Genomic DNA, 13125 nt, shown 5'->3' with positions numbered 1-13125 from the left:
CAGCTGGTATGAAACTTCTAGTTTGTTTAGAGTAAAAATTTATTGCTGAAATTCTAAAGAATAGATAGAGATGGAGTTTCACAACTTGTGAGGGCTTTTAACTGCTCAGTTCTCATTACCCTTATTAGCATGCTGAAAATTTGCTTTCCAGCTATCCCTCCTGTTTCTTGCATCTGGGCACTGTTAATACAGCTGTTACTGCAGTTGTGCCAATGTGCAAAATATGTGTTTTAGACTGTTTACGTTCCTCTACACTGTGTTTTGTCCTGTCATCTGAGAATATATATTAAAAAAATTATGGAGCCCATAAATGTTTGTATTTTTCAGTAAAAAAGTCTTGCTGAAATTGACTTCAGGGCTGTGGCCTATTATGGCTTACTGTGAGTATAACTGAAACTATGCTATGTTGTAACTATACTGTAAGTATATGCTATAGAGATTACTAAAAATAATATGCAGTATTAGAAGACTTTATTATTATTGCTGATGGCCAGAACTTTTTAAAAATATGAAATAACTTTTTATTATACACTTTTCCATGTTACTGTTTTAACCAGCTGCGATGTATATAGATGGCCAACTAGGTGTAAATGTGTTTTTCTTACTGGTTTATGCCTGGCATGTATTTTGCCATGTATTTTTTCTTTAAATTAGTGAAAAAATGCAAAAACCATCAGTCAGTCGAAAAATGAAATGGAATATGCAATAATTTTTATCTTTCATGAAGGAAAATGGTCTGTTGCACAAAGTACTCTGTTGTTGGAAAATGTGATTAAAATGGAGACAACAGAATTGAACCTCCAGATAAGCAGGGTGGAATAATTCTACAGGAGAGGAAATTGAATGTTTGTTATTTGTGACATAGACGTTGGCAGTAGAAATGTAACTACTGCTTGAAATTAAAAATGCATCCAGGAAATAACCGGGAGCTTCAGAAAGCATATTGGGAACAAATGCACTTGCTTCTGCCAAGCCCAAAATATGTGCTTGGGCTAATACTGTTTCATCACGAGATGTGAAATTTTTCTTTAAATACAAATTAACCATTCCAGATTTTTTTAAAAACTTTTTTTTTTCCTTTTTTTGGTGGGGCAACAATGAAAGTGCCTCTGTAGTTGCTGGGCTGAAGTCTTTATGGACCTGATGCATTTATCACCTTGAAGGTTTCAGAAGGAATGCCTACAGGCAGTTCCTTATCTGACATTGCTGATGGTCTTCACTGATGTGGTGAGAACCCGGGATGTAATCTTGGAGCAGGGTGTGTTTAGCACCAATGTACCTATGTCTGATGTGAACTGTTTGATACTGGCAGAGTTTAGCTCAAGAGTAAAGCTTAGGTGTGCTTTTTCTTGAAGCCTGCCCTGAAACTTTGATCTTGGGTGTTTCAGTGGTGAACATGATCTTTATAGAGCAACGGAAGATTAAGAGCTTCTCTGCACATGAACACTCTTTGCCTGTAAACGTGCACATTAGTGTTACTGAAAGGGAGTAACAATATTTAAGTTGGGTTAAGATATGGGCAGCGTTTGCCTTGTACCTAAGCCACAGAGTCAAGACTTTCTTGTTGATCCTTAATTTGTGAGTAGAGCTGCTCTGCTCTTGGTAGGCGTGATGGAAGAAGACCTGGGCAGTGTAGAAAGGGCTTGGTTGTTTTTGGTGTGCTGTAACCCCGAGTGAGGACAGGGCAGGTTCCCCAGAGCCCAGTACACCATGCAGCTCCTATAGAGCAGGGAGTCAGGGAAGAAATTCGAATTACTGTGGAGAGCAAGGGAGGCTGCCTGCCCTGGGCTGAGTGGGGACAGACGGCGTCAGGGCAAGCAGCCAGCCCAGCACATGGGGACTTTTCCTCTGCGGGAAAGTTAAAGAAATGCGGGGAAAAAGGGAAAGTCAAAGAAATGGGGAATTTTTAGATGGAGAAGACCAGAAACATCAGGGAGGAGTTTTAAGGGTTGATGGTCTGGGTTTTAAGTGTTGAGATCTGGGTTCACCACGCTGAGCAGAAGTTTCTCACTGACCAGTGCCCGCCCAGCATACACGCAGGCGGGTGTGAGGCCGGTCTGCAGCTGCACCTGGCAGTGCAGTCACAGGGGATGAATGAGATCTGCCCAGCAAGCAAAATACCCGCTGCTCTGCAGAGCATGCAGCCCACGGCCCCGCTTCTGAAACACTCAGCTCTCACGCCCTGCGACACAGCGGGCCGGTTTTAACCCGAAAGCTTCTGCTGAGCTCGAGCATATGGCTGCCTCTGGTGTCACTGTGGTCCTTTCCGGCTGTGAGTTTTCCTTTTTTTTTAAGCTCAAGATTTTTAAAATGACTTCATCTTCGGTTTTGCCCTCTTGTTTCAACTAACCAGATGTCAGTGTAGCTGTGAGAGATGTATTTTTCCACTAGCTGTGGGGAAAATGTATTTACCTAAATAAGGGTGAAGAAGATACATTATGCTCCTAATGAAATGTGACCATATTCATATTTTATTTCAAGTTCCCCATCGGTGCTAATTAATTACCACCCATGATGAGCTTGTTTGAAATAGTATCTGGATTTCATGTGAAGCTGCAGTAGATCATTGACTGGTTAAGAAGCATTAAAATCTCACTCTTTGGTTGTATGTTCAGACAAACATAGATGTTGTGTTAAAAAGAAAGGTAGTAATGGTAACGTAGAGAATAAAAGTAGGGGGTGATAAGGAGAATGTACACATTCCATTAACTTGATGGTTTTATGATCTTTATGTTCTTTTCCTGTTAAAACATATTTAATTCAAAAAGAAACTTACGGAAGAATAGTCTTCAGGCACTTAACATTACTTAATCACTCTAAAAAGGTTTGCCTTTCAGTGTAGCTGTAAAACTTTATATGGTGATTGCCTGTTAAGTATCTGTCCTGTAGGAATAGTTAATTCGGGTGTAATAAGAGATATGAAGTACTAACTGATCTTGCTGGAATAGGAAAAAATAATGTTTTTTCAAAAAGTAGATTTATGGCCTGTTGAAAAGACTCACCTCCTGACTACTCTTGCAAACAATACAATTCTATGGGCTGTCTTCTTGTTTGCAAATGCATGAATTTAATCCTTGAGTAAGTGAGTTCTCAGAGGGAGGGGGGCACTCCAGGAATGACACTGAAAGGATAAAGGATGGCACATGTGAAGTTGGTAAAGGGTCAAAGCAGAATGTGGCTGAAACTGGCATCATGTTTTTTTAAGATCAGAGGGAACTAATGCACTGCGACAATACTAAACTCAGCAGGCAAATTGAGAGAGTTTGACCTTTTCTGTTCCTTAGTTAAAAAAAATCTCTAAAGCCAACTTACCTTGAAAATGACTGTGGAATTACGAGGATGCACCAGTCCATACCTGCCCTTCAGGCATTTCACTAAAACAGCAGCTGTGCAGGTAGAGAACTCAGCTGGGCCGACCTCTGTGGCGAGACCTTTGGGACAGGTCCATCCCAGAGCTTTGGGAGGGAGTGGAGCTGCTTTCCGCAGCCGGTGCTGCAGGTTCCCAAGTCTGAGATAATAATCTTAGAGCGTATTCACCTGCGTCCCCGTCTTGGGGGTGTCTGCTCTCCGTGCTGCCCTCCCTGGAAGGGGCAGCTCTGCCAGGACGTGAGAGAGGTGAGTTTAGCTTCCCGGGAGCACCCTGCGCTGCACCCCAGTGCTTACCTGCCCTTTTGGCCTGGGTGGGGGCTGCCATGGTGGGGCCACCAGCAGTGCCCAAGCTAGCTAGCTTAGAACTACTGCAGGTCCGTTTACTGTGTTTCATGGAGGGGCGTTTAGTATTTTTCCTTGTCATTTATGTGCTTGATTGCGCAATGCAAAGAAGTGCCAAAGTTAGGTGTCCCCAGCTGTGCGTGCTGACCACATTGGTGCCCAGGTAGTGCCAACTCTAAGCAATCTTCTTAGCAAGCAGTACCAGTGACCAACCAGAGAAATCAGACAAGAAAAATTTATTGCTCTGGTAACCTATTTGAAAGATGCAAATAAAGTTGCATCTTATTTGAGGGCCTTAACAAGTTTTTACTTTTGTTAATTTGTTTTTTCTTTCCTGTAATAGAAGTCTCACAGAGTCAACTGACAGATTGGTGGGACTGAACTGGGCTGTGGGTACCCCAAGACAGTTACTTTGCAAAAATGGTTGCTCAGAGGTTTCCCTCCCAGCAAGAGAAATAGTTAAAGAAGCATATTTTTAATTTCTGTTGTTTGGTCGACTGATTCAACAGCCGAAGAAAACAATTACAGCTGTAAAGACATGGGCACGCTGTTGGATACCACAGCGGCGGAGCTGTTGGATATCCTGCCAAACAACGCGCTTTGCACTGAGCCTCTGCTGATTTGGCTGCATGTGTCGCTAATTTAGCTGAAAAATTGACACTGGGTGTTATCAAGAATCGTTTATTGCCACTTTCTCAGACGTTTGTTGTTCATTTGAGATGGTTTTAGAGATAAATTTAAAAGTGGATTCCTAGTTAAATTAAGTGATTTAGAAAATTAGTAATTGCTCTACAGGCTGTACAAAGAATAAGGTTTCCATACCCATCCAGTGCTGGCTGCCCAGTCACTGGTAGCCCTGACTTCAGCTTGACTAGTGAGCTTTACTGGGGGAGCTTTGAATTCCTGCCAGGGCTGGGCAAATTTTTGGTTGGAACGAGTTGGGCTTTTTCTAGTCAAAAAATTGGAAATATTTTGCAGCTTTGAATCAAATTACTTTTTCAGGGAAAAGCCAGAAAGTCCGTGATGCTTTTTAATTTTCATTCAACATTTTTTATTTCAAAAAAATTTGTATTTATTTATAACTTAGGAAAAGCAATACTAAACCAAAAGAATTCATTCTCTTTGAACCATTCTGTTAGGTAAATTTACCTAGGTCTTGTTTTAAGGCTAAAAGTTTTAATCTGAAATCCCCTTGACCTCCAAATATTTTATTACAGACCAATATTTATTTTCATTGAACACAGAGCGATTTTTTGTGATGCCTCATCTCACTCGAACATAAAGAAATATGTTTAAAATGTTCCAAATAAATCTGAAATTATTTTTTTATAACTAAACCAACACTGTTTATACAGGATGCTATGCAGACATAACATCTAGTTTACAGATGAATCCATCAGCCAACATCTTATCCAATCTATGTTTCCTCAAAAATTCCAAGTTTGGGGCATGAAATTTAATGAAACTTGTGACTTCTCTTAGGTTTGTCAAAGTGATGAGGTGTTTCCTGTCTGAGATGTCAGCTTTGATCTTCAGCACATTTGAGCAGTATTTATCTGTAGTTCAAAACTCCTGCCTTTGGGTGAGATTGTCACCCTGGGATGAGGTTGTCACATCAGAAAAAGCCGTGTCAGGGCACAACTGTGCAGCTATAGTACTGAAGGTTTCTGCTCGCCTTTTTGCCACCCGGACTCTGATGACTCTGAAGGGCTGCACCAGTGCCGGATTTTCTTCTTTTGAGGTTCTGGATGAATTATTTTGTTAACAGCGGTTGCTGTGCGACTCTGGAAGATTTTACCTCTGTGTGTCTGCCATCGTATTAAAAAAATAAAAGGGATGGAAAACTATAACTTACCTCTTTGAAATTCTCAAAGGCTTCCAGAAAAGTGCAAAATGTTATACTGTTGTACTTTTTGGCTATAAATTTAATTTTTTACTACTAAAAATTCTGCTATGTGTTAGGGCACATATCTGTCTATGTGTGTGGCCACTTCTGGTGCCAAAAGACAGTAGAAAATAGCCTATTTTTCAGTATGTATGTCCTCGAGACATTATTCTGCATCTGACCTGCTGTCTGGGTAGAGTTGCTTTGGCTGCAGTGAAGGTTTCACTTTTCTGTTTTACAGCACCTGGAAGAAGGCCAGGCACTGGAGAGAGCAAGCAAGAGTATGAGATACTACTGTGCGTCAGGACAGCCTTAAAATAAATGTCATGTATTCTCAGCTTTGAGAACTGAATTCCATGGGTTGTAATTGAATCCGCTCTCAGACCCATGGGGCTCAGTTCTTCAGCTTGGATATTTCTGTCTTCACATACACAGGAGATCAAAGAAGCACTTGATCATTCACTGACTCTTCCGGATGATGATAGCAGCAGTAGGAGAGAAAGAATAACTGATGTGAATCATTTTTACCATGAGGTTTCATTGCAAAGGCCAGGCTTTCTGGTGTTAAATAGCTGTATAGTGATTGAATCTTTCTTAGCTGTGTTGCTGCTTACTATTTAATTTACTCTGTTCTTTCCTCTCAGTTTTATCAAGGTTACATATAAATCCCTGAATTGTTGATTGAATGATGCTCCCCAAATACCGCAAAGTGGTGCAGTGCTCCTAATGGCAGCTATGGTGAGCTGCACTGGACCAGCGAAACCCGGGACTTCCCTGATCTGACCTTCAAGTTCGCCAGCTGATAATCTGCTGTAACCTCCTTTGTCCACTACCGCTGCTGTACAGTTATTGTTTCTTTTGCTTTGTCTTATGCCGAATACCCATTTTCACCAAAAATATAATCTCAGTTGTGGCTGTAAAGAATATGCATTTGCACCAGCCACCAGCACCCTTACATAAACGCAGATTTGCTTTCCTGAAGATGGTAATGTGCTCCCAAAGTGTTTGGATTAGGGAGCTTCTAGTGTAATCAGGGATGGAAATGTGTGTGCTGTTTGAAGTCTTGGCAGCACAAGCATCCCCTTATAGAGGGATTCATTCAAATCACAGGCTGATGGTTTTTTTCTTGGAGAATCTATGTTCAGATTTTTTGTTCAGGCATCAGGAACTAATATTTGTGGTCTTTAAGCACCTAAAGAGTTATCATTACCAATGAGCTTTCCACTTCTTTCCTGCAATAATAACAACTTCCTACATTACATTTTTCCAACTCAGAAAAGTGGATCATGCGCTGATCTTATCCCTGTGGTGCAATGCTCTTAAAAGCATAGAAGTATTAAAATCCCACAGGTGCAGGAGCAGCGTGTTCAGCTAAGTAGCTTAAAACTGTCATGTGCCTTTTATTCTGAAAATGTATTTACACTAAAAATAATCAGATATAATCACTGTTGCCTGTGGATACAGATGTACCTTCACACTGATGCGCCTTTCATACAAATTTTTATTGTAGGGGTTGAAGAGTTTCTTTGTGGCTGTCTGAAATGTATCGTGCTCACCAGTCTAGAAATTATAGTTCTTGGAAAAGCTCGCCAGTTCCACCAGCTCCTGCTGTGGGAATATCCATTAAAAAAGAAGGGGAAATGCACAAAGCAAAGGATGATATTGAAGTTTCATTTTTTTCATATCCTCTGTCATCTCTGTCAGAAAGAAGAAATGAAATTTGAGGTCAGAGTTAGCAAAATCCGCAAAAGAAGAGAGAGCGATGAAACAGTTTCACAGGATGTCTAATGCAGGGAGCATGGTGGCTATTAGATGGCTGAAGGCGCAAAACTTCATCCACTTCCTTCACGATGAAGCCCAGCCTCCAGGCAATGATGCAGTGGAGAAGATGATGTGTCTGTGGTTGGTGGTAACCACGCAAGGCCACTAATGAAATCAAGACGGTCTTTAGTACAGGAGTCTTTGCAGTCCCATCTCTCTGAGGGCAGTCCTCAAAATGTGGTGTAAGTAATGCTTTTTTTCTTGAAAGTCTACAGTAAGTCGTGAACTAATAGTAGTACTATTGACGTTATCTCAAATTAAGCTTAAGTAGTTAAAACATAGAGGGGTGGACCAGTCACCATCGTGTAAGTGAGGGAACAGATACAGGGCTGTTGTTCCTCTGATAATGGCTCATGCCATTACTCTGACGGTACTTGCAGGAAGGGTGAGGGGCTCCCTGTGGTGGGCCAGAGCCGTGTGTGTGTACCCCCAGAGTACCTACAGATTCACACACCAGATTACCACACCTTCGGTGAACTGCAAATGGGCTATCACCACCACACAGTTGGTGGTTACGCCTGCATGGCGCTGAACCTCCCCAAATGCCACAGACTGCCTGCGTCTAGGTGAAAGTCCTGAAACTTCTGTCTAGCTCTTGAGCTCCAGCTCTTCGTGAATGTTGGGCTTGCATGTAGGAAAACGTGCACAGCCCACGTGTAATGAAAAAGTAGTTGGTATTTGTGTCCTGAGCAAGTATGTGTTCTGATCACAGCTATTCATGTGAAAAATGGTGAAGGAAAGAACTGTTCCCGCAGTTTGTTATTCTCCAGCCTTTTTTCTCTCAAAGATGCCTAGGTGCTTCCTGTGCTCTACAATTGCTGCTGAGTGAGAGAGAACAGATTAAAATGATTAGGCGCAGAACTATTTTGAAAGCAGGAGCAAGCCTGCCTTTCAGCCCCGCAGTGACCAGCCATTCCATGTGTTCTTCCTTTGCTACAGGCTACTGTAGTTACTTTCCAGTCTTGCTTGCCCCACACAACAAGGCATCTTCTTTTTGGCTATTCTTGGGATCTTTAAACCAGATAAGCTTTCCAAGTCCTAGACTGTCCTACTGACAGTGCTGTGTCTTTGCAGCGGAATAGAAAGTATTTTTAGCGTGTGGTTTCAACGTACCTTCTGTCTGTCTAATTATGCTGCCTCGCAGCACACACGTTCATTGTACTTTGCTGTAACCAGGGCAGTCCTCAGGGTGCTCCAGCCAGCCTGCGCGGGGATACGTGCCTCTTGGCACACCACAGTAATGCAGTGTCACAGTGAGGAAGGTAAAGCTGCTCAGTGACTCATTTCCCAATGCTCTGTCAGATCCACGACGTGTTATGTGTATTGATATACAAGTCCTAACTGAATTCACCAGCTTTGTGCAGAAGCACCAGAAGTGAAAGCATCGCAACTGATGACTGCATCTCTTCTGAAGGATTTTCTTGTCTCCTCTTCCCTGACTTACGAAACTGATCTGTTTAATCTGGTCCTCTAAATGTTTAATTTGGGAGAGAAATTCTGATTTTTCATTGTACTTTTTTTCCTCTTGGCAGAATTGTTCAGGTGAATTCAGCCATATGTGTTAGTGCTGCTATAGATTTGAAACTTGAATTTGGGGCAAGTAAAGCATTTGCTAAAAAGATATACCCTCCCTATATCTTTTTTTCAAGCTGGTCTATGCCACCTTCTGGTGCTTATTCACAGATCTTACTCTGTTTATTTTGCTCTGAATAAACCAATGGGCTGAATCCCGCTGGCACAGCTCTGGCAGACTTGCAAGGATACCTACATTTTGCAGATGAATAAACTGAGAGTCCAAATACTTAAAATGGAGAAGCAGCCCCGAATTCTTTTGCATGCTTGTTGCTCTTCACTTGTGGCTTTCTGCTTACTGTTCACAACAAGCGAATGAGGACAAACACCTACATCCTTCTTCTTCTGGTATAAGCGTGCCTCAGCGTCATCCACTGCCGCTTTGTGTGGTTTGCTGCCTCCCCCTCCCTCCCTTGGCTGACATTCTGTCCCCACTTCTTGGTCCTTGATCCCTCCCTGCCTCCATCAGGGCATCTCTCTTACGGTTTTTTAGCTTTTCTCCCCTGCATATTGTGGGATTGGCTCTTTTTTTTCTTTTCTTTTTTTTTTTTTTTTTTTTTTTCTTTTTCTGCAGCTCATCCCCCAGGGCTCATCCCTGCTTCAGGACAGTGCTTGAATCTGGTGAAAAAAAGCAAACCTCATGAGTGTTGGAAGGGCTTGTGCACTACTTCAAAAGCAGAATGGAAACAAATGGTGAAGCAACACAGAGAGGGGAGTGGACAGAGGCAGAGAGAGAGGAGCTGCCACAGCAGTAACAGGTCTGCAGGCATTTGTGTGTTTTACATTGCAGGTAAGGTGAGAAGAGCGCCCTGTCGCATTAAGCACTGCTCCCCTTCACTGCCTCCCACCCATCATCATCTCCTTAAGCCTCTGCATTTCTTTATCCTGTGTGTGCCTTGTCCAGTGAATGCTGATGAGAGGCAGTAGCGCAGGCTGCAGCCAGGCGTTTTTTTCTCACCAAATGATCTTAGGCCTTTTCAAACGGGTGGCTGCGCATTGCACACTCTAGAGATGGCTCTGCGCTTCCTGCCCTTTGGTACCCCAAGACAAGATAGCTGTTGCTGGCTGCGGCTCATCTTTTTGGCTAGCATCCCTTTTTGCTTCCAGGAAAATGACGAGTTTATGTCAGGTTCAGTAATCCTCATGTCTGCACAGTTGAGAGAAATAGCACTTTAATATGAGCATGAGTGTGCATGTGTGTATATGGAAGCTACAGCTTTGACAAGCCTCTCATCTGCCTTGGAAAAGAAACAGCAGGGCTTAAAAGCTATGGAGTCACAATATGCTGACTAAGGTCACTAGTTTTCAGTGACTCACAATCTGTTTTTCTGGCAGCCTAACCACACAGCAGGTTGTGCTTTTTTGTATCGTCTGTTTCTTTCCTTTAAAAAACCTCCACACCAGAAAAATTAGTACCTAAAGATATCCTGGAAGGTCTGTCCCTTTGACAGGATACATGCGTTCAAGTATAGAAATTTCTGTTCGCTGGCATCTCTCCCTCACTCTGCTGTGCTAGTCTACTTTTGCACTGGCAAAGAGACACTTAAAATTTACATTAGATTAAAGTTACTATGAAAGATACTTGCTCGCTTGTCTTTCTGGTAGTCATCCTTGTTTTCCATTTTCTGATGGCTCACTGCTGACCTGGAGGAGTGTTGGGCAAAGCCAGCTGAAGCAGGCTGTGCCATTATCTCACTGAGGAACTGAGATGTTTCTGGCTGATCTTAATTATCTGGTTTCTAAAATGAGGGACTTTTCTACTTTTTTTTTTTTTCTTTTCTGTACTAAAGATAGGACTTACACTGCCTCAGCACTTTCGGATCATAGAATCACAGAGCGGTTTGGGTTGGAAGGGACCTCGAAGACCATCTGGTTCCAACCCCCCTGCCATGGGCAGGGACACCTTCCACTAGACCAAGTTGCTCGAAGCCCCATCCAGCCTGGCCTTGAACACTTCCTTGACTTCTTGGAAATAATCTAAGAATGTCATTTGTTAGAAGAATCTGCCAAGATAGGATTTTTTTACTTTCATTTTGCTAAATTTTTTTAAGGTTTTCTTTGGCTTTCCTCCCCTTTGTTTTCCTCTCTCTTTTACCCTACAAAAATTTTGTTGTCTCCTACTTGTTGAAAAAAACTATCAATTTTGGAACAAACACGCAGTCATTGGGAAAGGAAGCTGTTTCATTTCAAGATGTAAAGGAAATTTTAAAATCAAATTTGAAATAAAAATACATTCCCCAGAAAATTTGTCTCGGATTAATATCTTTTGCTTGCCTGTAAACCCCATTTTTGTGGAGGTGACCACAAGCCTTCCTGCATCGCTGCCAAAGCACCAGGCAGCACTTCCACTGTGCTATGGAGGTACCTCTTAGAAGCAGGCCATAGATAAATGAACCAATTTGTATAAAAATAATCATCACTGGGATGATTGTTTCAGATTCACAATAGTGTATTAAATAATGATCATTAATTTGTCGTATAGAAAAAAGCCCGAACCCAGCCAAGCATTTCCACTTTCTGTAGATAGCAATTCAATTACTATTGTGCTGGAGCTAAATCTCTTGGTATTCCTGTGAGAAATTTTATTCTTTATTTATTCTCATTTTATAGACTGGGACACAGGGACATACTTGGCTGAGGACAGAAAATGAATCTATTTGAAGTTTTCTAGGAATTTTGCCATAGTTAATATCACTGGCTGAAAGACTTGAGTATACAGGAGGCTATCAGTGTTGCCCATAGCCCAGCCCTCCTCTGAACAGGTGCCCACAGTGCAGAAATGGCCATTTTCTGCTTGCACTGTTGCTCAGAAAGTTGCTCTGCCTATTCCTTCCAGGGAGAGGTCTTACAGGAGAAGAAAACGCCTCCTGATGGCTGCGAATTACCAAACACCTTTGGAGGCAGGTCCACCCAAATCACAGCTCCTCTTCAAAAGCCTCCTGCTAACGTTTTGCAGCTTCACTTGTTTTTCACATTTCCTCCTTTCTGTGTTTGCCTGTGCAAGCTCAGGCAAGGAAGAGTTTTTCCTAGATACAAAAATCTGTGGTTCTTGTAGCATTTTTAGGCACGTTGCTGCCAATCCACAAGTTCACGCAGAAAGCCCTTCAGAGTGGACCTGGGGCCACAGCACGTCCTTCAGTGCCTGAACACTTGCACCATGATAGAGCTTAGCAGTGGAAATTTTTGTCTTTTCCAGCATGAAAACAAAGCTCTTCTCTTGACTGAGATCTCATGCAGTGCTGACAGCGTTTGCTGGGGTGCTGCCAAATAACAAAGGGCAATATTTTCTTTAAAAAGCAGAAAGTGTATTAAAAGTTTCTAAGCTGTGTTTGTGAAAATCTCGTAGTCGCTTGATTGGGAGCTTGAAGTTGGTTGGATTCCTTCCAGCTTCCCCACTTCACCCTTGTTTCTGCGTGATACTGCAGCTGCTCTGATGAAAAACAGTTATTTAAAAATTTGCTTGTCGCTATGGCAACCTTCATGCACTGTATTTCAATTGAAACTCTAAAACAGCAGCAGAAGTTTCTTAATAGGATATTTATGAAGATTTTAGTCTTTGTACATTTTAAAATGGAAATATTCCATTTTTGAAGGCGGGGTTATCAAAATCTCATTAATTTTGGAACTGCATTTTCGTTGTGAGAACTGCTGCTTAGCTCTTTTTTGGTGGTTTTTGTTTTGTTTGTGCTTAAGATTCCTCCGGTTGCTTTAACTCTTCAGAGCCTAAGACCTGGGGCACTTCCCAAATGCCTGCTCCTCCTGTCTGTGCCTGGCCTCCCGTTCTCTCTAGCAGACAGCTGGTTTTGTAGTGTCACAGTGGAGGGACAAGGTGACCAGTTGTGTTGGGATGAGGCTGGCGGGCCGGAGCATTGCCAGGGATCTCAGACTTTGCCTTCCTGCAGTACATAACCCAGGCAGTTTATTTAACCCTTGGCCCATCCAGTTGCCAGGTGTCTGCCTGCTCCAAGAGAAGCAAATAGATGTGCTTGCAGTTAGATTGTTTAGTACCTCCACAATATTTCAATGTTTCTTCTGAAAGGCACAAACTTTCAGCGTGTACTCAGTTTGTCGAGGTACAGTCACAGTAGGTTTTAACCTGACAGACAACTCAGTGTGCTGGCTGCACCTTGGAAGGG

This window comes from Leptosomus discolor, chromosome 10, assembly GCF_034619465.1.
Source record: "Leptosomus discolor isolate bLepDis1 chromosome 10, bLepDis1.hap2, whole genome shotgun sequence".
Classification (NCBI taxonomy): domain Eukaryota; kingdom Metazoa; phylum Chordata; class Aves; order Leptosomiformes; family Leptosomidae; genus Leptosomus; species Leptosomus discolor.
Note: the sequence above shows the minus strand (reverse complement) of the source record.